The sequence below is a fragment of the Lolium rigidum genome, chromosome 3 (assembly GCF_022539505.1).
Source record: "Lolium rigidum isolate FL_2022 chromosome 3, APGP_CSIRO_Lrig_0.1, whole genome shotgun sequence".
In the NCBI taxonomy this organism is placed as follows: Eukaryota; Viridiplantae; Streptophyta; class Magnoliopsida; order Poales; family Poaceae; genus Lolium; species Lolium rigidum.
Genome location: NC_061510.1, coordinates 332,771,183 through 332,788,275, shown reverse-complemented (window position 1 = coordinate 332,788,275; position 17,093 = coordinate 332,771,183). Strand labels below are relative to the sequence as shown.

Sequence of the window (17,093 nt, the reverse complement as noted above, 5' to 3'; positions counted from 1 at the left end):
CTGCCAGGCGGGCTGGCCGCCGCCCCGGCGGCCTGTACATTGACGAACCCCAGCCCCAGCAGCAGCCCCTGCCGCAGCCCAGCCAGCGAGGAGGGACGAGGACGACCCGGAGCCGCAGGGCGGCGCTCGCGGCGTCCCGCGAGCAGTGCGACCTCGACGAGCCGGCCAAATGGCCGCACCTCGCCGAGACGCCGCGCGCCTCCGCGCCGGCGAAGAAGGCCAGGAAGGCCCGGGAGAACGCCTGTGCGGAGGCGTGGGCCTTCCTCGAGATGGCGCGCCGCGGAGAGGAGGACACGCGCCAGGCGGCACTCCGGGAGGAGGAGGAGCGCCGTGCCGCGCTCCTGGCGGAGGAGGAGCGCCGGGCCGCGCTCCGAGCGGAGGAGGAGGAGCAGCTCCGCCAGGAGTCTGCGCGGAGGGCACGGCTACGCAGGCCGGCGAGCCCGCCGAACCCGCACTCCGCCTGGGAAAGGGCGCAGTGGTCGCCCTGGCCAGAGTCCCCGGCGCCCTCTAGCGTTTCGAGCCGGAACAGTGCTTCGCCGCCGGGGGGGTAGTACTGCCGGCGGCCACCGCGTGCTCGCAAACCCTGGCTAGGGTTTGCTTTTTTTTAGTTTAAAGCCCATATAGGGCTTTCTTTTGTGTAAAAATTGCCCAAAATAGGGCTAAGTTTAATTAACAACTAGTTTAAATTTTTTTTTGTTGTTTTCGTTTTTCATTTTTCTTTTTGTTTTTTTATTACATATGCCCTGCGGCCGCGCGTTGGGCACAGCGTGCGACCCAAACGGACACGCGAACGCGGGCCGCTGTTCGCGTGTCCGTTCAGTCACCCAAACGATCCAAAACGGATGACCCAGCGCGTCCGTTTGGGTGGCGTGGTTGGAGATGCCCTCAGTTCGCGCGCCATGCTCGTTTCCTTTTCGCGCGGTCGTTGCAAGTTGCAAGTTTGCTGCGGAGCCATTGTAGATCAGGGTTTCAGTGCAGCAAAACGAAGAAGAAACAACGCATCCAGGACAGCCCAATGTTTTAGTCGATTTCCAGCGGCCAGATTCATTTTAGACATCAAAGTACGTCTGCTTTGGTTTGTTTGAGTCGGATACTGACATAAATTCGGTCGTATTCCTCCTTGTCCGTTCGGGATAGGTGTACCTATGGGCCAGACCTATTTAATCGGGTGCGACTAAGAAATAGTCGAATGAGAAATAATTTCATTCTTAGTCAGGTGATGTCATTAAATTTCAGTTGCAACTCATGTTATAACTAATAACTAGAATAAATCACAACACAAATTAATGGTGTACAACTTAACTGAGCATGAAGTTAATTCTCAGCTAGCCGAGAACTAGCAAATCCCTATTTAATCTGTGTTGGCTCTTTCACGTTCTTTCTTCCCCTTTCTTCTAATTGGCCTAGAGTCAAGCGTTGTCTTCCGCAAGCCTGGAGAATACCTAAGAGTGATGTACACATTGATGTTAGCGTGACAACCTGCCATGTCGAAGAAGGAATGTGAAATCTGTAGATCTTGTAATGCATCATCCTCATCGAGCCCATGCACTGTGGCTTCTGCCTCTCGTTGTGCTCACGGATGAGGGCCACCGCGACCATCAACAATTCAGAACCACCGTCCGAGTCATCATCCGACGATGTGCTGACGTCGTTCTCGTGGAAAAACTCGATCGAGCTACCGAGGTCCATCTACGCACAACAAGAGACAAATGGTCACATAATTGTCAATAGCCAATTTCTATGTCGGCGCTCACTGTTGGTAGGTGGGACCGTGACGGCAAGCGGTGAACTAAACCAGTCCAAGTGCGCGGAAGAACACCCACAACATGGCTAGCCTCAGGCGAACAACGGCCAATTAAAGAAGCTACCAACAATGGCGAGGTAGGATTGTGTGTAGTTCGAGGGCGCAATTTTGGATGTCAAGTGGCTTGTGTGCCGTAGGAAGTCAAGATATGGAAGGAGAAGAGAGGGCATGCGTTGTTTGGGAAGATGCATTTCCAACCCAAATTTGGGTTGAAAATGGGTCTGTCCGCACGACGTTGGTCTGTTTGTATCAGGGCGTTGGGCTAGAATTTAATTTTTTCTTGTCATTTTATCCGTGCGGATCGGAACCCGGACATGCTAAATCTGTATGGTCGAGCTTGAGATGCCTGTAGCAAGTATCTGTTGAATATACATGTCCATTCTCTTTGATAGAATCGGTCTTATGAGTTAACTGGCTAGAGCGAGGATTTAAACCCTAGCTAACACAGTATTTAAAATAAATATGAATGACATTTCTAAAAGAAATCTAACATACATGTCTAAGACCCATGTGAAATTAAAAAAGACACACCCTACATAAACATGAGGAAAGGTGTTGAATATGATATTTTAGTCTATTATTTATCAGATCAATCTATTGATTGAACTGGTTAAAGCATGCAATTTCAGAATGTCCAGCTCCGCAGAAATGTGGATGCAGCGATCGAGTGCACGTAACCTTGGCCGCTCGATCACATTGCTTTCTTCACGAGCAAGCAAGGCGGATGTACTACCTGTACTGTGTGTGCGTCTGCAGCACAGGGAAAGAAAGGAGAAAAAGGTTCCGATACGGCGAATGCAAACCTTGGATTAGTGTCTCCCAAAGCGCGGAGGAAGGACGCACGGCTAATCAAGTAGCCATCACCGCGGTCTTGTCGTCCAGGGCCTGCCGCCTATCTTGTCCGACCCTCCTCCGTCCATCGTCCATTGACCAGCGAACCAATCGATCCATCTCCCAAAAGCTGTTCCTGATGGCTGATGCACATCTCCCAGTCGAACGAACGCTGAAAGAGAGAGGAAAAACATGGATCTGCTGACATTTTGATGTAGCATCATGGTCGTTCGCCAGTGGTGTAAATCCACCGACAAAGCACTCTGTCGACACCACTATGCATCGGCTGTTCAGCAACAGCTCAGGCAAGCTCTCGAGGTCTTGGAAAAGATCTGGAGCTCTCTCTCTCTCTCGCAGAGGTAACTGGCTGCAGATTCAGTTGCTGCTGGCTGAGGATAGCTAGGCAGTAACTGTAATAGTTCAGTGGGTCTCACTCATTGTCGCATAATTCAGCGGAAAAGCGCCTCGCCTCGCCGAGACAAACAAACAAACAGACAGAAAAACACTGCAACAAACTACTCAATTACTAGCATGCGTGCCATTGCACTGAAACAAACGAGCAAGAAACAGACGGGGTGATCGATCGGGGTCAAAGAAGGAGACATGATAGACAGTGGGTGCTGCTGTGCTGTGTGCTGGGTAGATATATGGAAGAAGCAGCAGCAGGGAGGGAGCAACTCATCATAGAACAGCCGCGGCACGATCGAGCCTCAACTGCCGCTCCTCCTCCCTCCTCGATCTTGTCAAAAAAGGCTTCCAACGCCACCACCTGCCCCCGTCCTGGCTACACTCGCACCTAGTATAACCAAGCTCGGAGGAGGCAGCAGCGCTGCACCCAGCACCCACCTACGTACGTGCGCGCGCCGACGGTGCACTTCTTCCATCGTATCCTCCCTCCCGCTGTTCTAAATTTGGGGACTGCAGCTCGTGCGGCGGGCAAGCATGAAGGACGTCGTCGTGGCGGACGGGAGGGCGGCCGGCAAGCACGGACATGGCGGCATCGGTGGGTCTCCTTCGTCGACGCCGCCGTGCGCAGCGTGCAAGATGCTGCGGCGCCGGTGCTCGCCGGGGTGCGTCTTCGCGCCCTACTTCCCCGCCGGGGAGCCGCACAGGTTCGCCTGCGTGCACAAGGTCTTCGGCGCCAGCAACATCAGCAAGCTCCTCCAGGTACCGCTCTCGCACTGCTACCCTACTCTGTTCCATGCTCTGCCTCTCCCTGGAGATGGATTACCTTGATTTAGTATCTTTCTTGCATTTTCATAACTCGTGAAATGCCGAGCAGGCGCAAATTTCCCCAATTTGCGACCAAGTTTTCTAGCTTTTACCAAGACATGCAAACATGTTTGTCAAAAGAAGTAAAGAACCAATCATTTTTTATTTTTTGAGAAAAATACATTTATCGATCAAAATAATATATTAATATCGAGAGATACCGACACCTTTTCTGTTCATCTACTTCGGTTTGGCACCAATTGAAGATTCAGTGTGAGGTGGCTTTGCCAAAAACACCAACCTTCTTTGCATACACAATTAGCAAGTTTCGTTAGTTCGACTGGAGAATTCACACCATGTGCTGTATAATCACAAAGATTTTTTGGTGTTGTTCCCATCAGTCGGGCATGTGACTGATACTAAGTCCATTTTCGTTGTTCTTACAAGCACAACACAATCCATCTCTCTACAGTTATATCTTGAACTGATTCCGCAGAGAAAAATGAAGCCTTAAATTGATTAATGTGGCTGAAGTTCACTTCGCATATGCACATCCTTTGCTATGTTTGACTACAATCTGCATACGCATGCGTGAAGGTCCATGGCGCACGGACAGCTTTCACTGCTCATTTGGGTCACCCATGTCCGGCCCCTGAAGAAAGGGAAAATTGGATCCATACCATTAAAAGATTTTGTGTGCAGTACATTTGCCACAAATAGCACGCTTCTTTGCATGCATAATTAGCAAGTTTCGTTAGTAGAGATTATCACCATGTGCTGTCTAATCACACAGAGTTTGTTGTTGTTCTCATCATACATGCATATGGCCGATAATCCGTCCAATTGTGTTCTTACATTACATACACTTGCTTGACTGCACAGTCAGTCTCTCTCTACAGTTTGAAATCTTGAACTGATTCAGCAAAAAAAAACGAAACCTTCAAAGTTCAATTCGCATGTGCACTTTCTTTTCTATGTTTGACTACAATCTGAGCTTCATGAAGCATGGGCAGCAGCATCCTACTTTCACTGCTCACTGGGCTCATCGATCCCTGTCCCTGAAGAAATCAAACATGTAGCACAGTGCATTTGAACCAGATCAAATAATTGGATTGCTCAAGGACTTGCCTAGATACTAACTAGATTTTGCATATCTTTCATCAGTATGGACATGCCTAGTAGTTACTACAGTTAATAGCTTTTTATGAAATCCACAGAGCCACCAAGTAAAAGCTTCTAGTCCCATGTGATGGATAAACCATCCCAACAGCCAGTCACTAGTGTACGGCCTACTTCTCTCTTTGCGGCAGTCATCTTTAGACAAGCAATGCACACTAGCCATATTATCTCTGAAACTTTCGGCTGCATCAATCATGCAAGGATGATCTTTGTTCTACCTTTTCATTTCTTGCGAATCACATGATCTTTGTTGTCTTAAACTGACTCCAATTGTGCATGCGTGAGTTATCATGTAGTAATATGAACTGGTTAAAACAAGCTGCTGAACTGAATCTGCAGGAGGTGCCGGTGGAGCATCGCGGTGACGCGGTGAGCAGCCTGGTGTACGAAGCGAACGCGCGGATGAGGGACCCCATCTATGGCTGCGTGGGCGCAATCACGTCGCTGCAGCGGCAGGTGGAGTCGCTCCAGACCCAGCTCGCCCTGGCGCAGGCGGAGATGATCAGGCTCAGGATGGCCGAGGCCTGCGCTGCCGCGCGCCGCGGCGGCAATGGCAATGGAAGCAGCTCCGGCGGAGGCTCGCCGTCCTCCATGTCCGACTACAAGACCACGCCGGACCTTCATGTGGCCGTGGACCAGCACAACGTGATGGAGCTGGAGTACGCCACGTTATGGTACTAGACTGACCACACCGACATGTGTTGTGCTTTTGGTTGGAGCCGGGCAACGGGGCAATCGTTTAGGGCTGATTTAGTGCATCATCAGGTGATGGTTTCGTGTCTCTGATGGTTTGGTATATATAGCAGCAGTAGTAGTAAGTACATGGTGGTCAAGGGTGTTTTTGGCTGTCCAGAAGGTAGAGAGAACACTGCTACAAACAGACATTGGCGTGTGCTTTGTGTTATCCATTTCAAGAACCTTGTTGCTGTTGAACTCTGCTGTGGAAATGCAGATTGGTTCATCCATGTTTGTCTTATCTCAGTTGTTCCTTACGCAGATTGCAAGAATTAAGTGTAGATCAGATAGCTATTGCGGTACGACTATCTCCTTTTCTGCAATGTTACTTGCTCCGTTCATAAATACAAGATCAGTTACACCAAATAAAAACAAGATCAGTATGTTTTCATGTCAAAATTTGACTAATAAATATAAGTGACAAGTTATCCAAAATTATATCATCGAAAAGTTTTTAATAAAATGCATCCGATCATATATTTTTAGATGACATGTAACTCATATTTAGTTGGCTAAATTATTAGTCAAAGTTTATCTCGAAAAACAAAGTGATGTATTACCGGAGGGGGAGTATCTTGTTCATGCAAAGAGCAGAATAGAAAGTGCATCCTTTCAGTTGAAAACTAGATCAGGTAAGCATAGCATCGGAAGTTATCACGGGGCTTGAAATAGTTCAAGTCTTTTTTGTTGCAGTTATACAATGCTGGCTAAAGGTGGTATGTGTTCTCGAGACCTCCATTGTTTTCATGGTGGAAGATGTGTGTACTAAAGAAAAAAGGTAGTATGTGTTTTCAAGACCTCCTTTGTTTCAATTTGGCTATGTTGGCCCCTTTTATGTAAACCTGAATCTCTTTGTGCGCAAGTACTCCGTGCAAAATATTATCCTACATGAGACTTGTTCAATGCTGAACTGAAGAAGGGTTCTTCCTATACTTGGCAGAGTATTTGGACATGTATACAAACTTTCAATAAGGGTTATATATGGAGAGTGGGGAATGTCCAGCACATCAACATCTGGGACGATCCATGGATCCCTGCTAGCCCATCTAGGAAGATACTCTCACCTAGAGGGAAGATAGTGTACACAAAGGTAGATCTTGAAGGTCCCTTTGGAAGTTGGAATGATGGAAGATTTTGTATCGTGGAATCTCACAAAGAATGGTATTTTTTCTATACAATTTAGGTACTTTGCAGAGTGAGATCATCAACATGGACCAAAATTGATTACCACCAATGCTTTGGGAAAATCAGATATTAATCCAGTTTGGCCTCGGCTGTGGAAGTTAAAAGCTTCTGCTAAAATTTAAAAAGTTTCCCGGCGGTTGCTACATCTGCATGGTACCATCCCATGTAACAGCGTCTTCGCCAATAGATACATTGTGAAGATACACATCATCTATTTTTTTTGAATGTTCTAGAATAAAGAATATTTGGGAAAACCTTCGGATCTTGACTACTATTGAAGATGCATGTACGCACTGACCGGGTAGGTTCAGCGGTCCTCGAATTTTTGGTGAGCAAAAATGATACGGATTTTTCATATAGGGAGGACTTGGAATTTAAGGAATTGATCACTTTAGCTTGTTAGTATATGTGGTGGGAGCGGGGAAGAATTTCTCGAGAAGAAATAGTTCAGAACCCGGCTAGAAGCTCATAGGCGATATTGGCCATGGCAATGAATTTCTCCAAGTCGTGCAAGAGAGCCTTGGGCATCAGGCGGTACGGATGGGAAAACCCACCGCATGGGTGGGTAAAACTAAATGTTGATGCAGCCTACTCAGCGGATTATTTTGCAGGCGCACCGGGGGCTATACTCCAAGATGACCAAGGTATGTTTATAGTTGGATAATGTTGCGGGATTCCAAGTATTGCCGATGTTGCCACCTGCGGAAGCAAGATCTGTTTGCGATGGTTTGTTACTCGTAGGGCAGGTGGGGTGCAATAATTTAGTCTTCAGTAGTGATTCTATGGATGTAATTGATAGAATGCAGAATGGAGGCAATTCTGTGGAAGGTGGTGCATATGAGGAATGCTCCTTGTTAGCTTGTAATTTGGCTAGTGTTAAGTTTTTCATATTCCTAGGGAAAGCAATTATTGTGGTCCATATGTTGGCTTGTAAAGCGGAGGGATCCTAGAGTCAATTGTTTGACATGAGGATCCGCCTCATTTTAGTATTGGATCTTTAGAAAACGATGTAAACTTATTTGCTAATCAATAAAGTTTTCATGGTGACTTTCCCTCAACAAAAAAAAGAAGAAAACGAGCAGCATTGAAGGGTAATCTAGGGAGAAGAGCAACAAACCTCACCCACGCCTTGCTTTTGATGAGAAACAATAACAAATCATGCCTTAATTAAGGGAATGGAGGGACTTAGTGGTATCATAGTTAATAAGGAGAGTGTATTTTAGCTAAGATACAACTCTTGCACGGAGTCATAGGTAAAAAGAGTTACTAGCCCAATCACATGCCTACATATCAGCAAAATTATTAAATATAGAGAAAAATCTAAAAAAAAACAATCCATTGAAGAGGTTGTATCTTAAGTACTCTCTTCGGATCGGTTTAACAGGCGCGCAAGCAGTTTAAGACAAACTTTGATCATTAATTTAGTCAATAAAATATAAATTTTATGTATACAAAATTTATACCATTAGATTCATAATTTAAAAATCTTTCTAATGATATAATTTTTATGGCATATATTCCATATTATATTGACTAAACTAATAGTTAAAGTAATTTCTTAAACTACATGCGCGCATGTTAAACCGATCCGGACGGAGTATTTATTTTACCTACACTAATGCGCTAAGAGACCCTCCATTGTGAAAGATCTTATATTTGGAGAAAGGCATTTCGTTCTCCAATAAAATTCGATTGTATGCATAATTTTCCATCCCTCAACAGTCGAATAGCCATGCCAGTTCTACGTGGTAATTTTATTTTGCTTGTCAGCGGTACGCGATGCGGAGATCAGTCGACGACCTACCAGGGACGGGTTTGTTTTGTTCATCACTGGTATGGGTTACCGGCAGCGGACTTTCGCTTTTTCTTCACGAGTGTTGTTGCGGCTATAAGCCTTATCCCAATAGTGTTTTCATACCGAATTCTTAGATGATTTTTAATTTTTTGTATATTAATCCTAATGACATTTCAAAAACATGTGGTATGTTGCTCGAATATCATTATCGGATCAAAGGTTTGTAGCTTTGCAGAACAACACACTATCATTTTTTCGATAAAGGATGCTTTATTACTTCAAGAAGCAATTACACCCAGCCTCTGCATAACCAGGATGCACACAACCGTTTGTTGTCTCAAGAGTCCAAAGTTACAAAAAAAAAAAAATAGGCGAAATACATATCGGAACGATGAATCATATGACGCCTAAGATGTAGGTGGAGCTACTATCCGTAGACTATGCTGCCACCCATGTAGGGAAAAAGTATCCCTCGCCGTATCCTCCAACCGTGTACAGACCTCCGTAAATAGGTCTCGGTTCTCCACACGCTGAAGAGGTAACCACGAACGGAGAATACCTGTGCATCTGTAGATGACCTGCAACAAAGAGCAATTTTTGTCATTAAAGATCTTGTCATTTCTACATAGCCAGAGCGCCCAGATAACTGCTAGCGCCCCCATCTTAAGAAGCATTTTAAACCTTGAGTTAATACCATGAATCCAATTGCCAAAGACATTAGCGACACTAGTCGGAGGATACAAGGTAGACGCTACTTGGATGACTGACCATATAGATCTCGCAACCGGCACTGGAAGAATAAATGTTTGATGGTTCCATCATGATGACAAAAGACACATCGTGTACTTCCGTGCCAATTCCGCTTAACAAGATTGTCTTTGGTGAGAATAACCCCGCGACGAAGGTACCATCCAAAAAATGTAATTTTTAATGGTATCTTCATCTTCCAATTTTTTTTTTTATTATCAACTGGTAAATCAGAAAGCAGGATCGCATTGTATAAAGATTTTACAGGAAAAGTACCATCTACATGGAGATTCCATCGAAATTCATCTGGCTCTGGTGATAACTAAATATCTCCAAGCCGCTGAATTAGATTGTTCCATGCCACAAGCATTTGTCCTAGTAAAACCCGTCTGAACATCACATTCGGGGGTGAAGTAGCCATTACAGTTACAATGGTATCACCTTGGCGACGCGCAATTCTATACAAAGCGGGATATTGTTCACTTAGGGGTGCATTGTCGAGCCAAGCATCTTCCCAGAACCGTATATGTGCTCCATTCTTAATGGAGAAAGTCCCATGTCGAAGAAAGACATTTTTTGTCGCCATAAGACCAGCCCAGAAGTGTGAATCCCCAGGTTTCCAAACCACTTGAGATAATGTCTTCGAGCCGATGTACTTTCTCCGAAGTATAGTTTGCCAAATCCCTTCCTCGGTAAGTAGCTTTAAAAGCCATTTACCCAGTAGAGCTGAATTCTTGACCTCCAGGTCATGAACTTCAAGCCCTCCTTGATCTTTGGGACTACAAACTATACTCCATTTAACCAGTCGATATTTCTTTTTCTCGTTGTCCCCTTGCCAAAAGAATCTGGATCGATAATAATCGAGTTTATGCAGAATTCCTTTCGGTAGGATGAAGAATGATAACATATACAGTACCATGTTAGTTAGTACCGAATTAATGAGTACCAATCTTCCACCCAGGGACAGCAATTTACCTTTCCAACTACTGAGGCGTTTGTATAATCTTTCTTCCACTAATTTTCATTCCGCAATTGTCAGTCTCCGATAGTGAATCGGAATACCCAAATAACGAATCGGAAATTGGCCTTGCCCACAACCAAATAACTCTGTATACAGAGCTACATCGTCTTGGGCATCACCGAAGCAGAACAATTCACTTTTATGAAAGTTAATTTTCAATCCTGATAATTGCTCAAACGCTGCTAAAATTAATTTCAGATTCGAGCCTTTTCAAGATCGTGATCCATAAAAAGAATTGTGTCATCAGCGTATTGAAGGATAGATAAGCCATCATCAACCAGATGTGGAATCACACCTTCAATCTGACCATCGGACTTGGCTCTCTCTATGAGTACCGCCAACATATCCGCTACGATGTTAAACAACATCGGAGATAGCGGATCCCCTTGGCGTAACCCTTTTTGTGTTTGGAAGTAGTGTCAGGTGTCATCATTAACCCGGATTGCAACACTACCTCCATACACGAAATCATTAATTAGAGCTCGCCACTCAGGCGAAAAGCCTTTCATCCTGAGTGTCTGTTGAAGGAAAGACCATTTAACTTTATCATACGCCTTCTCAAAATCAAGTTTTAAAATAACCCCATTTAATTTCTTAGAATGCATCTCATGTACCGTCTCATGCAAAACCGCCACTCCATCAAGGATATTACGTCCTTGCATAAAGGCTGCCTGCGATGGTAAAACAACATGATCCGCAACCGTATTAAGTCTAATGGTGGCCACTTTCATGAAAATCTTGAAACTTACATTTAATAGGCAAATGGGTCTATATTGTTGGATCCTTTCTGCCTCATTAATTTTCGGTAACAAGATAACTTCACCAAAATTTAGATGAAATAATTCTAGTTGTCCAATGTGTAAATCACTCGAACAAATCTAGAAGGTCCGATTTAATAGTATCCCGGAAGGTTTGATAAAACTCTGCTGGAAAACCATCTGGACCCGGTGCTTTGTTGCATTCCATTTGGAAAACTGCCTTCTTAACCTCTTCCTCAGTATAAGGTGCGGTTAGCAAGCCGTTTTCTTCCAAAGAAACTTGGGGTATATCATCCGTTAAGTCCTCATTAAGAGAGAAAGTACTTTCCTCCGGAGGACCAAAGAGACCCTTATAATAATTAGTAATGTAAGACTTGAGTTGCTCATGGCCTTCAATCAACCCTTCATCTTGAATAAGAGAGTGAATACGTTTTTTCCGGTGTCTCCCATTGGCTAAGCCATGGAAATACCGCGTATTTGAGTCTCCTTCCAAGATGAATTGAGCTTTGGATCGTTGATACCATTTGAGTTCCTCTTCGCGAAGAAGACCCGCCATCTGTTCATTGGATTGATTTTTAAGCTCAATCTCATGTGTAGACAGTGGTCTAATCTCCGCAACAGCCTCAAGCTCATCAATCACATTTGATAAGCGAGTCTTTTCTTTTTTAAGAATATCAGCCGTATGGGCAGCCCAACCAGAGAGATGTTTGCGCATAGATCACATTTTATTATTCCATCTCAAAATAGGCGTACTCCCCCCGACCGGTCTGTCCCAAACCCTTTTAACCATATCATGAAATCCTTGTCGATATAGCCAGCCAAGTTCAAATTTGAACGACCGTTTACAAATGGGTTTGGGATTCCCAGTGGTTAAAAGGATGGGAGCGTGGTCAGACAGTTTTTCAATACGTTCTAGTGCACGGACTGACACCATAGGGTATTTATTTTCCCATTCGGTATTCATCAACACGCGATCTAGTTTCTCGTATGTGGGCTCCGGCAAGCTGTTTGCCCAAGTAAACTGTCGACCAGTCATAAACACCTCTCTTAAATCAAGGCTATCGATGACAGCGTTGAACAAGAAAGGCCAATGACCATCAAAGCGGCCTTTACTTTTCTCATGAGGAAACCTCAACAAATTAAAATCACCTCCGATTAAAATCGGGTAAGGATTATCCTTTGTAAGGTTTACCAACTCACGTAAGAAGTCAGCCTTAAACACTTCCTGGGCGGCACCATACACAGCAACCAGACTCCACATGAAACTGTCTGCTTTATTCTGAATGTCGAGCTTAATGTAGTACTCTTCATCAGAACTAGCCAAAATGGTCATGGTGTCTATGCGGACGCCAAGTAAAATGCCCCCTGACCTACCACGGGGCGGGCGAGAAAACCACTCAAAGTTAATCCCGCCTGACAAACGGTCGAGAAAACTTTGAGAGAAATTTCGCCTACCCGTCTCCGATATAGCAAGAAAATCTAAATCATAATCTCTACAACCATCAGCAATGTGGGAATGCTTAGCCAAGTCACGAAGACCTCTGCTATTCCGGAACATGCCATTCATCGAGAAACTATTTTAGATTTAGAGTTCTTGCCATACCTTCGAGATTTCTTTCCAGCCGATGATCGAGAACCACGTTCGGACGCTTGTAAATCAGAACTAAGCTCCGCGTGTTCTAAATCAACTTCTGAAATGTTGCCAATTATAGCCGAGAGAATTTGACCATCTAGGATGTCATCATCATCATCATCGTCTATAATTGCCGTTTCAGGCCCAGTGGAGACATTCGGAGCAACCGTTAAACGGTCAAGCTCTGTTTGTCTCAACACATTAGCCGAAACAGAAATCTCGTCAGACCGACTACCCAAGGAAACCCCTAGGCTACTCAAATTAGAAGAAATACGAGTATCTGAAAAAGAAACAAAAGACTTAGACGGTTGTTTAATACCTGCCGTGTCAAGGTTCATCTCCGCCTTGCGTCGCATGGCTCTCTGCATGACGTCCTCATCCGTCGCCCCCGCCCCATCCTCCGAAAGAGCAAACCTCCCACTCCTCCTCACCGTCGGCTGAACGACTGGAGGAGGGACCGTGGGTGAAGGCTGCTGCAAGGAGGCTGGCGAAGAAGTGGGCGAGCGCGGCGGAGAACCAGCTGGTGAAGTAGGAGCCGCCGATACAGGGGTAGCGGGTGAAGTAGCCCCCTGTATCTCTTCCGCCTTGGCCGGCGGCGACGAGGAAGCCGGCTGAGCCGCTGGCTCGGAAGACCTAACCGCCATAGTCGGCACGGTCCTCGGAGTCCGCTGCTCAAGGTCCCGCATCTCCTCCACCACTGCGACACTCGGACGTGGCAGAGGCGGAGAAGACTCGGGCAGCACCTCCACCCGGCCCCCCTGTGTGGCGCCCTCCGAGACTCGGACAACACATTATCATATGTCTAAGAATTAGCGAAACTTTTGCTTTGTTTAAATGAAACTTGAATTTCAATTTCATGACAAAATCATGAAGTTGCATAGTCAAGCCAGGATCAGCTTGTACATTTTATTGAAATTCACCTTATCTTATAGGCACAAACTTTTGACACCTAATAATGCATACCAATAGTATCCATCACATCCTTGACACTATCACGAAATTCCACAACAACAATAAATATATGCACAACCGCTGTGTGCGGCGTTGAAACCGTTCTGTTGACAGTCAAGCTTGCACTGGAAAAATTGAGTATTTTGGTGGTCTGCATGCATCAAAAGGTGTACAAATAGCGTGCATAGCAATATGACCTACAAAGAATGAAGTATAGCAACCTCGTCAGTATTAGCATACATAGTACAAATTGCATAAGTAATTCAAGATTTTCTGAATGACCAAAGCGTGATGAACTATTATATGAAATTGAATAATTGAGTGTACATGTGTTTCCCCCTGTTGCATCACACGACAATAAAGTGGTAGACATCATCAAAAGAACAACACAGCATATAACCCGTGGGTTGTTCACTTGTTCCTGATAAGCTCCATGAGGAATGGTTCCCTATTTCATCTTGATCATGTAGCTCTATATTTGTTTTACTTCAATATTTTGCAAGCTGTGACCTTATGGTGGTATTTGAATAGAGACACGATAAAATCTTGGATGATCTTTGCTATAAAAGAAATATTAGAGAATCCATTTGATCTTGATATTTTATTTCATGTTTTTTTAGGTAGATATTTTATTTCATGTTAATGTTCTCATCATTTCTTACTGTGTATTTAGGTGATGTCAACCATATCACTACAATATCCAGAGATATAGCAGAATATATTTTGTGGATTTTATGTATAAATAAATATTTTTTAGACAACTTGTTCTTAAATGGCTTCTAGATTTCCATATTCGAAATAGTAGTACTCTTAAATACCATTTTTTTGGTGGATCTTTAACACTACTGTATATATGTGCTATGTCTTATTTACCTTTTACACATTTACTGATTTTTTTTGGAAATCCCATTTTGATCTGAAACAAAAATTGGCCACGCAATGCTGCCAAAAAAAATTCAGCAAGTATGCAGGACCTGCAGCTGCAGGCAGGCACGCGTGCAGGCAAACGAGCATGGAGGCGTAGCTCTTGGCGTGGCCCAAGAAGCAGCAGCTGGGCTGGAAGCCCAAGAGGAGATACGCGCGAGCGGAGGCAGCAGACCGTTCGGCCGTGGAGCCAAGATGTGCTAGTGACGATGGGAGAGATTGTGACGATGGGAGAGATTTGTTACAAGGAAAAATGTTTGCGCATAAAGAATCCGAATTAAGTAAGTTTTGCATGTTTTCTTGGAAATGGATCTACAAAGTTCATACCAAAGTCTAAGGTGATACTTGTAGTCGTGGCAGATTATGACATATGGATTTGGCACTCTTTCTTTGAAATCCCAGGAACTAACAATGTCATCAAAATATGCTGCAACATTCTATGGTACGGGTGGCAAAAAGTCAAACCGTGCCAAACCCTGCAAAACCGGCTAATAGTAAGCTAGTTCATTTTGTTCCACAAACTAAATCAGGACTTCTAATCTTGCTCGAACCATTTTTTTCCACCCCTACTCTCCGGTGTTTGCAAAGCTAGCCAAGGTACATGCTCCAGACGTCAACTTTGAGATCGACGGCCACACATATGACAAAGGGTACTATCTACATTTGTGAATACAATCCCCGAGCCTCCTATGGAGAACATATCTTATTTTGTTCAATGCAAGGAGGCATGTCGGAAAGATGTCGAGCGGGCATTTGATGTGCTCCGAAAATGCTTTGCTATTGTTCCGTACCCTGCACATACTTGGTTGAAATCTTAGATGTGGGAAGTGATGAACTGTTGTGTGATCATGCACAACACGATCACCGAGAGTGAGATTCACAACATGATCATCGAGAGTGAGGGGGAATAACAAGTGGTTAATGATCATCTATTTGATCAGCAGGGATCACTTTCCAAACTTTATCAGGTGTCTGCCGAGCTTGCTGCTTTCATCGCCATGCATCAAGAAATTCGAGATGTACAGGTTCATACTCAGCTTCAAAATGATCTAGTGGACTATTTAGGAGAGATGAGGGGATAGCGACGAATTTCACTAAACCAATTCGGTTTTATGCACGGAGGTTGACTACAAAGGAAATTTTCTTACTTCACCAACTTATGGAGAGATATAGGGAGCAAAATAAGTATCTACATATGGTCTTCATCGACTTGGAGAAGATGTATGACGAGATACCAATGACGGTCATGTGGTGGGCGCGAGAGAAACACAAAGTTCCAACAAAGTACATTACCCTCGTCAGAGATATGTACGAATGTGTTGTGACAAGTGTTCGCGCAGGTGATAGTGAGACCGATATCTTCCCAGTAATGTAGGACTACATCAAGGGTCAACATTAAGTCCATACATGTTTTCCTTGGTGATGTATGAGGTGACGAAGGAGATATTCCTTGGTGTATGCTCTTTGCTAATGATGTGGTGCTAGTAGGTGAAACCATGGCCAGCGTAAATAGGAAGTTAGATCTATGAAGGCAGACGTTGGAGTCGAAGGGGTTTAGACTTAACATGACCAAGACTAAGTACACGTGATGCAACTTTAGTGGTGTTGGTGATGAAGGTAGAGATTTCGTATTAGAAGGACATATAGTGCCTAAGAGGGACACCTTCCGATACTTGGGACCAATGTTGCGAAGAAATGGTGATATCGACAAGGATGTTTGCCATCGGATCAAGGCAGGTTGGATGAAATGGCGGCAAGCATCTGGTATCCTATGTGACAAGAAGGTCCCACAAAATCTAAAATGTAAGTTCTATAGGACGATATTCAGACCGACGATGCTATATGGGGCAGAATGTTGGCCTAAAAGACAACACATCCAACAAATGAGTGTTGTGGAGATGTGCATGCTACAATGGATGTGCGGCCACACAAGAAAGGACCGAATTAGAAACGAGATAATCCGCGATAGGCTAGGGGTGGCACCGATTGGCGAGAAGCTAGTCCAACACCGACTAAGCCGGTTTGGTCATATCCAGCGGAGGCCTCTAGAAGCTTTGGTTAACGAAATTGTAAGAAATATGGAGGAGACTAGAAGGGGTAGAGAACGACCAAAGTTGACTTGGACATATGCGGTAAAAAGAGACTTGAGGGAATGAAATGTACCTAAATTCCTGGTTCTTGATAGGACTGCATGGATCCATGTGGCAGGATGTCAATTTACGTATTTTTCCATCTATTTTTGTTTTTACTTTCTTGTGTTTCTGATGGGTTTCATATCTAGCTACCAGTTTATTTTTGAAAAAAAGTTTTTTGATGTT

At 44.5% G+C, this 17,093-nt stretch overlaps 1 pseudogene; it reads left to right on the top strand.

The window, feature by feature from the left end:
• The first annotated feature begins 3,577 nt into the window (after positions 1-3,577).
• Positions 3,578-11,876, top strand: LOC124697064 (annotated as a pseudogene).
• Positions 11,877-17,093: the final 5,217 nt, after the last annotated feature.